This window comes from Macrotis lagotis, chromosome X (genome assembly GCF_037893015.1).
Source record: "Macrotis lagotis isolate mMagLag1 chromosome X, bilby.v1.9.chrom.fasta, whole genome shotgun sequence".
Taxonomy (NCBI): domain Eukaryota; kingdom Metazoa; phylum Chordata; class Mammalia; order Peramelemorphia; family Peramelidae; genus Macrotis; species Macrotis lagotis.
Window position 1 is genome coordinate 541,214,542 of NC_133666.1, and position 17,359 is coordinate 541,231,900.

Sequence of the window (17,359 nt, forward strand, 5' to 3'; positions counted from 1 at the left end):
GTTAAATGAAGAAGAGATTAAATCCCTAAACAACCCTATCTCAGAAAAAGAAATTCAACAAGCCATTATTGAATTCCTTAAAAAAAATCTCCAGGGCCTAATGGATTCACAAGTAAATTCTACCAAACATTTAAGGAACAATTGGTTCAAATTCCATATAAACTCTTTGGAAAAATAGGGAAAGATGGAACTCTGCCTAACTCTTTCTATGAAGCCAATATGGTGCTGTTACCTAAATCAGGAAGAGTTAAAACAGGGAAAGAAAATTATAGATCTATTTCCCTGATGAATATAGATGCAAAAATCCTAAATAAAATCTTAGCAAAACGATTACAATAAGTTATCACTAGAATAATACATTATGATCAAGTAGGATTTACTCCAGGAATGCAGGGTTAGATCAATATTAGGAAAACTGTTAGTATGCTCAATTGTATCAACAACAAACCCATCAGAAATCATACGATCATATCAATAGATCCTGAAAAAGCTTTTGACAAAATACAGCATCCATTCCTATTAAAAACACTAGAGAGTGTAAGAATCAATGGACTGTTCCTTAAAATAATTAGCAGTATCTATCTGAAACGATCAACAAACATTATATTCAATGGGGAGAGGCTAGAGGCAGTCCCAATAAGATCAGGGGTGAAACAAGGGTGCCTATTATCACCACTACTATTCAATATTGTATTAGAAATGTTAGCATCAGCAATTAGAGAAGAAAAAGAAATTGAAGGAATTAGAACTGGGAAGGAAGAGACAAAACTGTCACTCTTTGCAGATGACATGATGGTCTACCTAGAGAATCCCAAGAAATCATCCAAAAAACTACTGGAAACAATTAGCAATTTTAGCAAAGTTGCAGGTTTTAAAATAAACCCTCATAAATCCTCAACTTTTCTTTATATGTCTAGCAAGATACAGCAAGAAGAGCTAGAAAAAGAAATCCCAATCAAAGTAAGCTCATACAATATAAAATATTTGGGAGTCTATTTGCCAAGACAGACTCAGAATCTTTTTGAAAACAATTATAAAAACACTTCTCACACAAATTAAATCATATTTAAATAACTGGGCAAATGTCAACTGCTCATGGATAGGTAGAGCTAATATAATAAAAATGACAATTCTACCTAAACTAAGCTATCTGTTCAGTGCCCTACCAATCCAAATTCCAAAAACTTACTTTAATGAGTTAGAAAAAATTGTAAGTAAATTCATATGGAGAAATAAAAAGTCAAGAATTGCCAGGAGCTTAATGAAAAAAAATGTAAAAGAAGGTGGCTTAGCCCTACCTGATCTAAAATTATATAATAAAGCATCAGTCATCAAAACTGTTTGGTATTCACTATGAAACAGAGTGGTGGAGCAGTGGAATAGACTAGGTGTAAAGGAAGGAGATGATTACAGTAATCTGATGTTTGATAAACCCAAAGAGTCCAGCCATTGGGACTAAAAACTCCCTCTTTGATAAAAACTGCTGGGATAATTGAAAGTTAGTATGGAAGAAACTTAGATTAGACTAGCACCTCACACCCCAAGATAAGATCCAAATGGTTACAGGACTTAGACATAAAAAACAATACTATAAGCAAATTAGAAAATCAAGTATTATTTTACCTGTCAGATCTATGGAAAGGGGAGCAGTTCATGACTAAGGAAGAGTTGGAGAACATCACCAAAAACCAATTAGATGATTTTGATTACATTAAATTACATTAAATTAAAAAAACCAAGATCAAAAGAAATGTAGTAAATTGGGAAACAATCTTTACAAATAATGATTCTGACAAAGGACTCATTTCTAAAATATATAGAGAACTGAGTCATATTTTTAAAACAAAAAGCCATTCCCCAATTGACAAATGGTCGAAGGATATGCAAAGGCAATTTACATATGAAGAGATCAAAGCAATCCATAGCCATATGAAAAAATGCTCTAAATCATTAATTATTAGAGAAATGCAAATTAAAGCTTCTCTGAGGTACCACCTCACACCTCTCAGATTGGCCAATATGACCAGGAAGGATAATGATCATTGTTGGAAGGGTTGTGGGAAATCTGGGACACTATTACACTGTTGGTGGAGCTGTGAACTCATCCAACCCTTCTGGAGAGCTATTTTGGAACTATGCCCAAAGGGCAACAAAAATGTGCATACCCTTTGACCCAGCAATACCACTACTGGGTCTATACCCTGAAGAGATGATGAAAAAGGGTAAAAACATTACTTGTACAAAAATATTTATAGCAGCCCTGTTTGTGGTGGCAAAGAATTGGAAATCATGCAAATGTCCTTCAATTGGGGAATGGCTTAGCAAACTATGGTATATGTATGTCATGGAACACTATTGTTCTATTAGAAACCAGGAGGGATGGGATTTCAGGGAAGCCTGGAGGGATTTGCATGAACTGATGCTGAGTGAGATGAGCAGAACCAGCACAACATTGTACACCCTAACAGCAATATGGGAGTGATGTTCAACCCTGAAGGACTCACTCATTCCATCAGTACAACAATCAGGAACAATTTTGGGCTGTCTGCAAAGGAGAGTGCCCACTGTATCCAGATAAGGAGCTGTGGAGTTTGATCAAAGTTCAAGGACAATTCCCTTTAATTTAGAAAAAAACAGATATCTTATTGTCTGATCTTGTCACCTGTTAGACTTCTCTTCTTTAAGGATATGATTTCTCTCTCATCACACCCAATTTGGATCAAGGTACAACATGGAAAGAAAGTAAAGACTGACAGAGTACTTTCTGTGGGGGGAGGGAAGCAAGATGGGGGGGGAAATTGTAAAAATCAAATAATATCTTTAATAAAAATTAATTTAAAAAATAATAATAATAAATTGAACATATATAATGACTACAAAATATAAATGGGAAAACAACAAAATAATTTTTTAAAAAATGCTATAAAATATAAATCATTAAGTTTGTCCCTAAAGAAGAAATATGAGAAGATATCTCCTATCACTTTCTTTTCAGAGTTGGAAGACTTTATGCATTGATTAATTTTATTGTATCTTTAAAAATTCTTTGTTATAAGAATTGGTTCTCTTTGACATGAGTTGGGAAGTTCAGGTGACATTTTTAAAAATAGCAATAAAAGTTTTTAAAAAAAACAAATTAAACAATGGTTTATCTATTTTATTTACTTTTTTTATAAAACAAACTCTAATTTTTATTTATTTGATCAATAGTTTTCTAGTTTTCAATTTTATTAACCTTTTCCTTGATTTTCAGAACTTATAATGTGGTATTTAATTAGGGATTTTTAATTTGTTCCTTTTCTAGCTTTCTAAGTTGCATAACCCAATTCATTGATCTCCTCTTTCTGTATTTTATTCATATAAGCATATATACATATAAAATTTCCCCTCAAAACTGCCTTGGCTGTATCCCATAAATTTTGGTATGATGTCTCATCATTATAATTTTCTTGGATATAATTATTATTTCTATTATTTGTTGTTTGAGTCACTCAATTAGGTTTTTAGCTTCTCTTTCCATGACCCTTTATTACATATAATTTTTATTTCATCATGGTCTGAGAAGTATGCATTTATTATTCTGCCTTTCTACATTTGATTGACGTTTTTATACACTAGTACCTTGTCATATTTGGTATAGGTGCCATGCACTGCAGAGAAAAAGGTATATTCTTTTCTATCCCCATTAAATTTTCTCCAGAGGCTTATCATATCTAAATTTTTAAGATTTCATCCACCTTATTAACTTCATTCTTATTTATTTTTGTGGTTAGATATATCCGGTTCTGAGAGAGGGAGACTAAGGTCCTCCATTATTATATCTCCTTGTAATTCACTCAGTTTTCCTCTAAGTGTTTAGATGCTATACCATTAGGTGCTACATGGTAAAAAATGATATTGCTTCATTACCAATAGTTCCTTTTAAGAAGATGTATTTTCCCTCCTTATCCCTTTTAATAAGATCTAGTTTTGCTTTTGCCTCACCTGAAATCAGAATGGTTACACCTGATTTTTTTTTACTTCAGCTGAAACATAATATATTTTGCTCCACCCTGTTACCTTTGCCCTGTGTGTAGTTCTCTGTTTCAAATGTGTTTCTTATAAACAATTCTGGTTTTTAATTGATTTTGCTATCTGTTTCTGTTTTATAGGACAGTTCATCCCACTCACATTTACACTTAAGATTACTAATTCTGTATTTCCATCTATGCTATTTTTTCCTTTTAATATTTTTTCTTTCCTTTCCTCTTATTCCTCCTCACCAAAGTTTTGCTCCCTTTCCCCTTTAACTTTTCTTTTAAAATTTAACTTTCAGTTTACTTTCACTTATACCTTCACCTTCCATTTTCAGTCCCTTCTTCCCATATCTTTCCCTTCCCCTGCATCACCCCTTCCCTGTAGAGTAGGACAGATTTTTAAATCAAGTGGGAATGTATCTCATTCCCTCTCCAGGCCAAATCTATTGAATAGAATTTACTCAGTGTTCATACTGTCCCTTCTTTCCCTCAAAAAATTATAAATCTATGTGCTTTCACCTGGTACTATTTAGCACTCAGATATTATTAATCACATATCATCAATCACAGCTTGATTAATTGATTGCTTGATAAGCTCAAATTATTATCACAGATTGAGTAATTGTTTGAATATTATAATAAGCAACATTGCCACCAAATTACTAAGTACCCTCTCCTCTTCTGTCTTGGTAGAAGTATACTTTTCAAGAGTCTTAAATTACATTAACTTATAATCATTTTTTTCTTTTACCCTTTTCAAGTACTGTCCAAAAAGATACACAATCCTCATGAGCCAAAGTATCAACCAAAGACAAATCATTTCATGAATTGATTGTATGTACCCCTCCCTAAGACACAGACACAGACACAGACACACACAGACACACAGACACACACACACACACACACACACACACACACACACACACAGGGTGTTCAACCCCTTGTTAAGTGAGGTAAGGATTAAGTCAAATCTTGATTTAACTTACTATAAGAAACTTAAAGGGCTCTAAGTAGTGGGAGGCTCTGAAGGTCCCACTTGAGAATTTTAAAAATGAATATAAGTTATGGGAGACACCAACTCAGGACGGCCCAACAAACGGCCTTTGTCAGAGATAGTGCTAAGCTTTGTCAGCATAGCAGAATTGAAGTGGCAAAGGATACTGAGACACAAGTTTAGAGTTAACACCCCTGCTTTTCATGAGGGCTCTTTGTCTCAGAGTGATGTCATCTTGGACTTCTTCAAAGGAAAGTCAAGACTCAACTATACTCATATTCTCTAAGCCCAAACTCTTCAATTATATATGAGCCTTTAATTATTTCAAAAAGAAGTAAAATTCTCAAGAGTTAGAAGTCATAGTTCTTACCATTTAGGATTGTATACACTTTGATGGTCCTGACTAACATTTGTTTTGTTTTGATTTGTTTTTTCTTTCCCCTTTTCATTTACTTTTTCATGCAACACTTGAGTTGTGTATTTAGAGATTGAATTCTCTGTTCAGTTCTGGTCTTTGTGTCAGAAAATTCTGGAAGTTCTCTGTTTCATTTAACATCCATCTTTTCCCCTGACAGTATACACTGAATTTTGCAGGGTAGTACATTCTTGATTGTAATCCCAGGTCCTTTGTCCTCCAATATATGGTATTCTAGGTCCTACAGTCCATCAATATTGAAGATGATAATTCCTGTGTGAGTCTGATTGTCCTTTGTATTTAAATTGCTTCCCTAAAAAAAACCAAAAGCAAAAAATAAATTGCTTTCTTTTGCTGCCTCCTGATGTCACTTTCTAGAAGGGGTCTGTATATTCATTCAATTGTTATATTATCTTCTTTTTTCTAGCAGATTTAGACCATTTTCCCTGATCATTTCCTGCATGAAGTTTTCAAGTTCTTCTTTTGATCTTTCCCTTCTAGTGGTCTGATGATTCATAGATTATCTCTCATGAATCTGTTTTAGGTCGCTTGTTTTTCCAAAAAGATACTTTACACTTTCTTCAAGATTTTCAACCTTTTAATTTTGTTTGATTTGTTTGATGGAATCATCTGGTCTTGCAGATTCATTGGTTTCTATTTTTTAAATGAGTTTTATTTTCTTTAATTACCTTTTGCATTTCCTTTTTAAAGGTGCTGAATTCTCCAATTTTTCATAATTTTTCTGCATGTCTCTCATTTCTTTTTTTCATTTTTCTTCCTCTCTTTTTTGGTTTTTAAATTCTCTTTTAAGCTCTTCTATGAGTTTTTAGATTTGAGTCTAATCCATAGATTGTTTTGAGACTTCCCCTGTGAGTGATTTTTCACTGATTTGTTCTTCCAGTATGGTATTGTTATCTTCTTTTATCTGCAAAGCAGTTTTCTATACTGAGTCCTCTTTTAGCTTTTTAATCTCATCTTTCTTGTTTTAGTTCTGCTCCTGGGCTGTTAGGTATATAGATCCAAGCTTTTTTTTAAATTTTGCTGGGGTTAGGGTCTGCTCCCTTTCTTGTAGTTGGCCAAGATGTTGCCTATGCAGTCTAGGCCTTGCCTTTGAAGAGGTTTATTTCCTCCTGTGCTTTCAGGTTCTGACAGTACTGGTTTGTTCCCGATCCAGTCTTGTCTTCTATCCCAGTATTCCTAGGGTTCAGACTTTGTTTGGGATTAAAACCACCCCCTAGCTGACTTGTTATCTAGATTCAGGGACCTTTGCTATTGTCAAGCTGTCAGGATCCAGACTGCACTGAGGCTAAAATCCTTCCACTGGCTTTCCTATTCTCTCACTTCCTAGGTTTTACTTCCCCTTTCCCCGTCAAAGAGACAGACCTTCACTGAAGATCCGCCACAAGGTCTACCATTGAAAAGTTCTTTGGATTTTCTCTTTTTCTTGGTCAGATATGTAGTTTGAATGTTAGTTCAGAAAGCTCTTCCTTGGTAATCTCTGCTTATGATTATCTTAACATATTCTACCACAGCTTTCTCTTTGATTAAATTCTGTTCAGGGTGTCTTCCCAGTAAAGGTCAAGGTATTTGCAAGTATCTCCTTTGTACGCTAGTTCAGTCTGGTCTTCAGATTTCATCACAAAGTCTTCCACATTTTACTTAAATAGAACATTGATCTATTAGGAAAAAACAAAAAAATGGAAAATTTTTTATAGTTTTCACCATGCCAGATACTCATAACATTCAAGTTGCTTAGAGAAGGAAATTTTCTAAATATAGATAGCCAAATTAAATCAAATTTTATGTGAACAGTATATTGTACATATCATTTCCATCATTCTGTCTGCCCTTAATGTTGTATCAAAAATGCTATCAGTAAACCAATGAACATTTATTATCCTATTCAATTACAAAAATAGTAATTCATAGAATTTTAAATGCATAAGGATAATAACATAATGACTTTTCCCAGCACTCTTTCTATATGAACTATATCAAAATTTCTATTACTACTGTTAGTAATAATTATCATCACCATCATCATCATCATTATTATTATACTTAACAAGAAATAGGGCATTCACAAAAATTATCATTAGAAGTTTGCTATGTTTCAAATACAACTCTAAATATCCTCAAAAATTAAAAAAATGAAGTTATAGAATAAGAACATCAAAAATAAAATTTGTTGTCCAAAATTTCTCTAAAATATGCCTTGATTCATAAAAATTTGAGAATGGTATTCTTTTTTTTTTCCAACACCAACAACTCTGTCGTGAGTGGGTCACATTCTTTATGATAAGTCCAGGGCAAAAGTAACTTCCATATTTTTCTACTGTTGCCTTTCGTTTTTCTCCACTACCATGTACTATATTTTTCTCTCTCCTTTCATTCTGACTCTGCTGTAGCATATCTGAGTAGTGCAGCAGACAGATCCCTGGCCCCCATACCACCCCTTAGGCCCAGCATCCACCTGACTCTATGGTCCCGGACAGGCCACCCAATCCCAGCCGCTTGCAAGAAGTAAAAAGGAAAATGTGTTATATCTGACCACTCTCCCCCTCTGGTCCATCTTCTCCATCACTCACATCACTCCCCCTTCCCCTTGTCCCCCCCTCCTTCTTACTCCAGATGCCTATACCCCATTGAGTATATATGCTGTTTCTTCTCCTAGCCACCTCTGATGAGAGTGAAGATTCCCTCATTCCCCCTTGCCTTCCCCCTTCCATATCATTGCAGTAGCTAATTGTAATAAAGAAAAAATCTTATTATGTGAAATATCTTGGCCTATTCCCCCCCTCTCCTTTTTCTTTCTCCCATTACATTTCCCTTTTTTCTATTGACTCCATTTTTACTCCATATTTTATCTTAGAATTCAGCTTTCTCCTGTGCTTCAACTATAAAAGCTCCCTCTACCTACTCTATTAACTGAGAAGGTTCATATGAGTATTATCAGTGTCATTTTTCTATGCAGTAATACATGCAGTTCATCATCATTAAGTCCCTCATATTGCCCCCCCTCTCCTCCAATCTCCATGTTTCACCTGAGTCCTGTATCTGAAGATCAAACCTTCTGTTCAGCTATGGCCATTCCAACAGGAATATTTGAAATTCCCCTGGTTCATTGAAAGTCCATCTTTTTTTCCCTGGAAGAGGACATTCATTTTTGCTGGGTAGTTGATTCTTGGTTGCATTCTAAGCACTTTTGCCTTCCGGTATATTATATTCCAAGCCCTACGAGCTTCCAATGTAGCTGCTGCTAAATCCTGTGTGATCCTGACTGCAGCTCCACGATATTTGAACTGTGTCCTTCTGGCTGCTTGTAATATTTTCTCTTTGACTTGGAAGTTCTGGAACTTGTCTATAAAATTCCTAGGGGTAGGTTTTTTGGGATCTCTTTCTCAGGAGGATCAGTGGATTCTCTCCATTTCTATTTTGCCCTCTGCTTCCAGAATATCAGGGCAATTTTCCTGTAGTAATTCTTTGAAAATGATGCCAAGGCTCTTTTCCTGATCATGACTTTCAGGTATTCCAATAGTTTTTAAATTATCTTTCCTAAGGCTGTTTTCCATATCAGTTGTTTTTTCAATGAGATATTTCACATTTTCTTCTAATTTTTCATTTTTTTTTGGTTTTGAAGTATTGATTCCTGATTTCTGGTAAATTCATCAATCTCCCTGAATTCTATTCTTTGTCTGAAGGATTTGTTCTCCTCAAAGAGTTTTCTTATCTCTTTTTCCATCTGGCCAATTTTGCTTTTTAAAGCATTCTTCTCCTCAATAACTTTTTTGAACTGTTTTATCCATTTGACCTAAGCTGGTTTTTAGCATGCTATTTTCTTCAGTATTTTTCTGGATTTTCTGGACTAGGCTGCTGACTTCATTTTCATGTTTTTCCTGTATCTCTCTCCTTTCTTTTCCCAGTTTTTCTTCTAACTCCCTCATTTGATTTTCAAAGTCTTTTTTGAGCTCTGTCATAGCCTGAGTCCAATTTCTATTTTTTCTTGGAGTCTTTAGATGCAGGAGCTTGTGCTTCCTCATCTTCATACTGAGGATATTGATCTTTCTTGGGTGCATAGATAATGTATTTCTCAATGGTTTTTCTCTTGTTTCTCTGCTTGCTCATTTTCCCAGTCTAAGCCTGTTTTGGGGGTGCTTCCTGAGCTTTTGGGACACTCCCACAAGAGTCTCAGTGTGTGAGGCTCTGTCCTCCCTCCTGGTCTGTAAATGACCACAAGATTCCGTCCTCTGCCACGGGGCTCAGGTGTGGGGTGGCCCTGCTGTTCTATAGGGGGGCCTGGACTGTGATCAGGATCTGAATGTGGTCAGAACCCAGAGTCCTGTTCCAGGGACAGAGGACAGAGCTTGGCATTCTCTCTTCACTCCCCTCCCTCAGTTCAATGGGCTCATGCCCTGGGGGCTCCTGCTTACCAGCTCTGCTTGCTTGTGTTTCCTGGATCTGGAATGCAGTGGCCAAGCAGCTTGCTGTGTGCCCTGCCCTGAGGGCTGGGCTCTACATGCTCCCTCTGGCAGAGGTCCCTCTCTGGTCCCCCACTTTGTGCCTGGTGCTCCCCTGGATGCAGGTCAGGAAATTCTCGCTAGGCTGGGAGCAGCGGCTCCCAGTGCCCTGGGGCTGCCTCCGGGAGGCTGAAGTTCTTTCGCTCTAGCACGCCGCCCCTCTGGTGGGCCGCCCCTCCAACCCTGGGGAGCAGAGCCTTTCTGCTCTTTTCCAGGTTACCTTGAGTAGGAGAACTGCCTCTCTGGGTCTCTTTGTGGGTTCTGTCTCTGGAAAGTTTAGTTAGAGTCCTTAGTTTCAAAGATTTATGAGAGAGCTCATAGGACACCCTCCACTCTTGTCACCATCTTGGTTCCACCCTCTCGAGAATGGTATTCTAATATCAAACATTATCCTATGCCAAATATTTATTATCTCTATGCCAAATGGAATGAAAAGTACTTTTTTCCAAATATGGAGCCCTAAAAGGAAAAAAATCAAATCCATGTGGGAAGAGAGAAGAAGTACATATCTTCCCTATCTCCTTATCTACTGTAGTAGTGGAGTTATTCTAAAGATGTTTTTATTTTATTTATTATTTATTTACTTTTCCACCTGCATGAAATGGTAGTTTTCAACAATCATTTTAAATATATTTTGAGTTGTACATTTTTCTCCCTCCTTCCCTTCCCTCCCCTCTCCCCCAACAGAAATAAATTTAATATAGGCTATACACATCTAACCATATTAAATATAGATCCATATTAATCATGTGGTGAAAGAAGAATGAAATCAACACAGAATAAACGTATTAGTGAAAAATAAATAATACATAAGACAATTTTTAAAAATAGAACATAGTAAACTTTGAATTGCATTTATACTCCACAGTTCCTTCTCTGGCTGTGAATGGTATTTTACATCACAAGTTTTTTAGAATTGCCTTTGATTATTGTGCTATTAAAATGAATAAATCCATCATAGTTTATCATCAGTCAATGAGGCTGTTAGTTTGTACAAAGTTCTTCTGGTTCTGTTCACTTCAATCAGCATTAATTCATGTAAGTTTTTCAGGATATTCTGAAGTCCCATCCCTCATGATTTCTTCAAGAACCTAAGTGTTCTATCACATTCAGTTACTACAATTTATTCATCTATTCCCTAATTTATGGCCATCCCTTCAATTTCCAAAGATGCTTTTAGTAAGCCTATAGAAGAGATAACATTCTAATTCTTTTATTTTTCCAAAAATTATTTTTCCATCTATACATGTGTCCACAAAACAAACATTAAATATATGATTAGTTACAGAATTACAAATTGACCAGGACCATTACTGACATCATTGCAAAAGATAATAATTAGATTCATCATCCTCATCCTTTTTCTCTTCATCTTTCTCTTCCTTATCCTTATCATCAACATCATCATCTTCTTCTTCATCATCACAGCACATTTTATGAAACATTGTCTAATAAAGTCTTTGAAGTATAAAGTCATCTTTCCTATGGATTGTGGATTGATTGTAGCCTCCATAATAAGAATTCTATGTGAGTTTCAGTAATCAAGTAGACAAATATTTATTTGTATAAGAAGCTTACCCACCACATGAAAGTATTATAACATTTATGAATTTATTTTGAGGTTAAAAATGGCTACAGTCTTCAGAGAGTAGATCTGCTTCATTAAGTAGAACCCTCATTGACTTTAAATAGGGAGAAGGATGTTGTTCTGAGAATGGATGTTAATAGCTACTGGAAAATCTAGCCCAGACTGATGTTTGAAACCAAACACACACAAAAGAAAAAAAAAACAATGTAAAAAAAATCCATAGAAACCTAGGACCTCCTCTGTGACATATATTTCACCATACTATAATTACAGTATTAAGAAAATTAGCATTTTAGTTAATGTTTAAAGTAAAATGTTGCTTCATCATTACCCCCTCTTTTCATTAGCTCAGAATTAAGTGGGGAAAAATCTCATTCAATTGAAATGTTCCCTGTGTATTATCATCCTTGAGCTAGTTATAGAGGAAAGGGAGAGGTGTATTGATTTCAAACAGATAAATTAAGGGGCTAGTATATGCTTTATAAATGAATTTAATTTAGGATTTCATTAAATAGCGACTTCCCCAGTGCATTTTAAATGATTCAGTCTATATACAATTTTTCTGGAACACAATTGTTCCAAGTGGTGATGAATTGTGTATAGACTGAATAATATGTCTCAATAAGATAGAAAACTGTCCTCCCCCATCCCATCTCTTTCCTTATCCTAATGAAATAGTTACCCCTTCCCACATAATTCTAGCAGCCCAAGGTCAGGGCTAGCACTTTGCAGCCTCATGCTTCTTGTTCTAAAAATCAGTAAAAGGCAGGGTTTGATTCAGACACTGCATAATGGGAGGTGTGTCTGTTCATGGCAGCTAAGTAACTCTCTAGAGTGACTGGGCCACTTTCTAGTTGCCTTAGGTTGTCTTGTATAATACAAGTGGGGGAAGAAAAAAAATAAAAGGATTTTCCCTTCAGTGAATTTGGCAGTGACTATCCCTCCTTTCAAATCTGTGGCAAGGAATTAGACACAGAGTGGTGTCACTTGGGGTCTTAAACTACTAAATAGAGAATAGTTATATTGTAGATAGAGAGGCTGAAGGACCTGTTGGGTATTATGTTGATTCTTTCCTCAGTGTCAAAGCACTGTTTGCAACTCTGAAAATCATGCCACAGTATCATTTTGGACTTTTTGATAAGTTATATGTAAATAAATGTTATTTGTATAGCACTTTGAAGTTTACAAATCATTTTATTTTTGACATTTTTACATTAATTTGACATTTCTTCTCCAAATCAGTTTATGGATGAAGAAACTGAGGCAAACAGGGTTAAGTGACTTGCCCAGAATCACACAATTAGTGTTTGAGGTTGCATTTGAACTCAGATATTTCTGACTCCAGATCCATCACTCTATTCACTGTGCCTAGAGACTTTCAGAAGGATCTGGAAGTTGGAGAAGTTGTTATTAATTCTTCTAGTGTGTGGAATAGGCTTCTTGAAGTTGGAAGAATAGTGGGAAGTAGAGATGGGAAACAGTTAAAGTTATTAACAAACATTACTGTAAAGAAAATAAAACTTGTTATGGGCAAGACAATACAAAATGTGAAGTTCTAAAGATAAGGAAAAGTTGGTTTTTATTAGTGAAAATCACTTTTTCATTTAATACATCACCAAAATGTTTATCAGAGGTAGACTTGTCTCTGTAAAAAATGGGCATCTTCATCAGACTAAATCATCCATCATCATCACCCCCAAAATGTTTTGGTGATTGGTTACTTACAAGAGAGCCTAAAAGTTTTGTCATATCGATGCAATGATGAACTCTGATAAATATATTTATATACTGTGAAGAAAAATTGCTAGACAAATATGGAAAATTCCAAATAATAGACAACTTGACCTACCTTTATAGCATGCGATACATGAAGAAAAATTAAGAAAATTATCTAAGAGATAGAGAAAAACACACTTTCAGTAACCCAATTTAAATACAATAGAAAAATATGTCTTGACTTTAAAAAAAGTTTGTCAAAATAGTAGTCAATATTCAGTTTAATGTATGGTTACATCATGAGGTAAAGAATGTGTCAGTATCTTGTTACTTTAGCATTATACCATGTAAAAAAGTGAATGCAGCAAAAGGATATATTATCTATTAAAATAATTTTAATAAGTACGAATTGAATGCTTTTATGGGGTCTGGAGGATCATAGCTTTGAGTTGGAAGGGACAATAAAGCCCAGTAAGTCTATCTCATTATATAGATAAAGAAATTAAGACAGAGAAAGTGACTTGCCCAAGTTTACATGGATAATAGGTACTATATTGCAGAGGGTAGTCTGAGGTAGGATTTAACCCAAATCTTTCTAATTTCAAATTTAATACTCTTATCTACTTCTCCATGTGTTGTGGCTTGCTTCACCTTGGGGCTCACAGCAATGACCTCCCTCCCAGAGGGAAGCTGAGAATAAGAAGTCAAACCACCACTGCCTTATGCCTCCAGCTCAATTTTATTACTGCTTAGCTTCTACATATATACTGTTAGGTCCTCCAGGGTAGAACAAAGAAGAATGAAGGAATGGGGGTGCACAAGCAGGGTATATGTGCAGCATCTTGCGTTACAGGATAAGGGGGTACATTGGGGGGAAGTGGTAAAACACAGCTGTGTCTTGGGTGGAATGTCCAGCTGCCAAGGACTCCAGCATACCTTATCTCTCAGGGTAGCATGCCAGCTGCTGAAACTGTCCAGGTGGCGGGGCCTTTAGTATAGCCTGTGTTCCCACATCCATGAAATCAAAGAATTGTATGAACTCTACATCTACACCCAACACAATCACCTGCCTCTCCCCAGTTCTCAACCTCAACTCAATCCTTTAAAATTCACCTCAAATTCCTCTTCACCCTATATTGCTATTACATTGCTCTAAACTATTATAGAACTTTATGGCTACAGAATTTTTTGAGAAAGAATTATGTAATCCTTAAACAATACCATGATTTGATCATTTTGTGAATGAATAATTTGTCTTCTTGATTCTTGGTAGTGTGTATACATACATACATACATATATATATATATATATATATATATATATATATATATCAATGTATAATTCTATGTAATATATAATCTCCAAATAAGATCAAAGAGGAAAAAGTATATATTATGTTATAAGTATTATATATATTTATAGATATATAAATACACATATATGTATAAACTGTTCTGAATATGCATGTTATTTAAAATGAAGGATTGCTATAATAAAAGAGAACTTCATTGAATAGTATTTAATAAGAAACCTATTGAAGAGATAGAAATCCAAATGTATTTCTTTCATCCAATTTATGCTAGTTTTTCCTTGATAAGACATTCCATAAAAATATCTGCATTACACTTTCCATTAAGTCAAAATTTTCTTTTTTATAGACAAACATAAGGATCTACTTCTTGCAGTTTTCATTCCTTACTCTATTTCTAATCCCAATCTTCAATCAAGAGAAATAAGATAAATGAAAGCAGAGAACCAGAGCAGAATAATTTGGTGTACATAAGTATAGATATTCCTTAAATATCATAAATACAGAAATTTTGTTCCTCCTCTCATTGGGTTTATCATGATTGGTATTGCATTTTATTTTTTTCTTATTCCCTTAATTATATAATAAACTGTGAGAGTCATCTTTTTCCTTCTCTGGAAAAAGATAACTCTCACAGTTTATTACTTGCCTAGCTCAATAAATATTCAGTAAATATTAACTGAATAAATTCATGAAATGAAACAATGAAAAAATTTAATCATTATAACTGATTCTAGAAAAGGACTAAATATAGAGATGTCTATATAAAGCCACACACAGTTTTATCTATAATGTTATAGAAACATATGTAGATACACATATATATAGACTTAATTTTAAAGTAGATACTTGAAGAGTAATAAGATCATACTATCATAGAACTGGTAGGAACCTTAGAGTCCTCACAAAGCTCTATTCCATGGTTTAACTCTCCTCCTTTTATCATCTTTTATTTTCTTTATTCTTGCTCAGCATTTTTAATTTATTTTCACCCTTTCCTATCTTAATTCAGCTGTCAAAAACCAAAGTGTAATGGTCACTGATCCTAGAGTGTCTGTCAGGCACTTTGACATCTTGTCAGAAATTTTATCCCCCCACCCACCTTTCACTGACAATTCAACATGATCATTTGAGATGAAGAATTATATGAGAAATAGCAAGGGAACATTTTAGGCAGTGTTTCTGAAATGTAAATGTAACAAAAACAAAGAATTCTACCTTCCTAACTCTAGAAGATGTATAAGCAGTAGAGCAACAAAACATGAACTGGAAATCTTGCTAAAAATTAGAAATGAGGTCTGTGTCACTATATAAATGCTCTTATTTTTTGTTTTTGCGATTTCTTTCTTTTGATATTTTGCTTTGTTTCTTTGTTTCTTATGCACAACTACTGAAGCAAGAGCCTCAATACCAAAAACATATCTTGAAAATAAATCTCCAAAAATAGACTTGATTTGCATAATAAACACATTATTTGTGAAACCTGCATCAGTTTATTCTTAAAAGAATTCATTTACTACTTGGATTTGAAACTTGAAATCCACTTTGGCTAACAAGTCCCACAGAACAAATATACTTAATATGGTTATTTACAGAACAGTGTTGGATGTTCAATAGTTTGAATGTGACAGTGATGTTTATAGATTATCCTATAATGCTAGTTCAGTCACAAAGAAAACCATTTATTACACATAACATCAACTTTAAAAATATAAGTTATTTCCATATATAATTGCTAAAGTGGTAACATTTTAGAAAATTATAGAATGCAATAGGGTTGGATTTTTTTCTCCTTAGGCAAAGATAGTTTTTCAAAAGTTGGGAACCCTAGTGTATTATGTATTGGGTGTTTTTTGTAATCATTGTTTTTAAAATCTCTTTAAGTTCTCAAAACATGCATGCTGAGACTACCTTTGAGGATTCATTGTTTAATCACATCTGACTCTTTGTGACCCCACAGACCATAGCACACTGATACTTGTCCATCAACATTTTTAAGCAAAAATATGAGTGATTTGTCATTTTCTTCTCCAGTGGATTAGGTAAAAAGATGTTAAGGGACTTGTCCTGGGTCATGCAACTAATGAGAGATGGAAAGTGGATTTAAACTCAGTTATTCCTGACTCTAGGCCTAGCATTCTCTCCCCTGAGCCATCTAGCTGCCTCCTAAAGAAGCATGGTATCCTAAGGATACTCAATAAATTAAAAAAGCATCCTCTTGAAATACAAACTCCATAAGGATGTTCTGAGGATTAAATGAGATACTGTCTATAAAATGATTTGTACTACAAAGAAATGTTTGGAAGACCCTAGAAAATAACATAAGAATGAAAGTAGTACTCTCCTGGTAACTGATCTATAGTTACATTGCTTAGAATGCCGTCTCTGACAAAAAAAAAATCAAGAGTTTTTTTATGGGTTGCTATAGATGTTCTTTCTGAAGTTATCTAAGGAAATTTAGTAATTAAAACTTTTAGTTCATTAAATATGTATTAAATGGCTACCAAGTAAAATGATCCATACTAAAGAGATGTAGAGAATACAATTTTTTAAAATGTTATAATCTCAGTCCTTAAGGATCTTAATTACTAGTGAGTATGGTGGGATTCAATATGACATAGAAATGTCACTTATAACTTCCCCTATTTAACCCTACTTCCCTTTGCACTCCCTTTGTACATCCTCTCTGAGGATGTGAGTAAGATTAGAGTCATTGTTTAGCTCAGTCTCTACAGAATACAACCCCAAGTTCCAAGTACAAAACATTACCTCTCAAGCTGGAGAGCTAGGACCTTTGGCT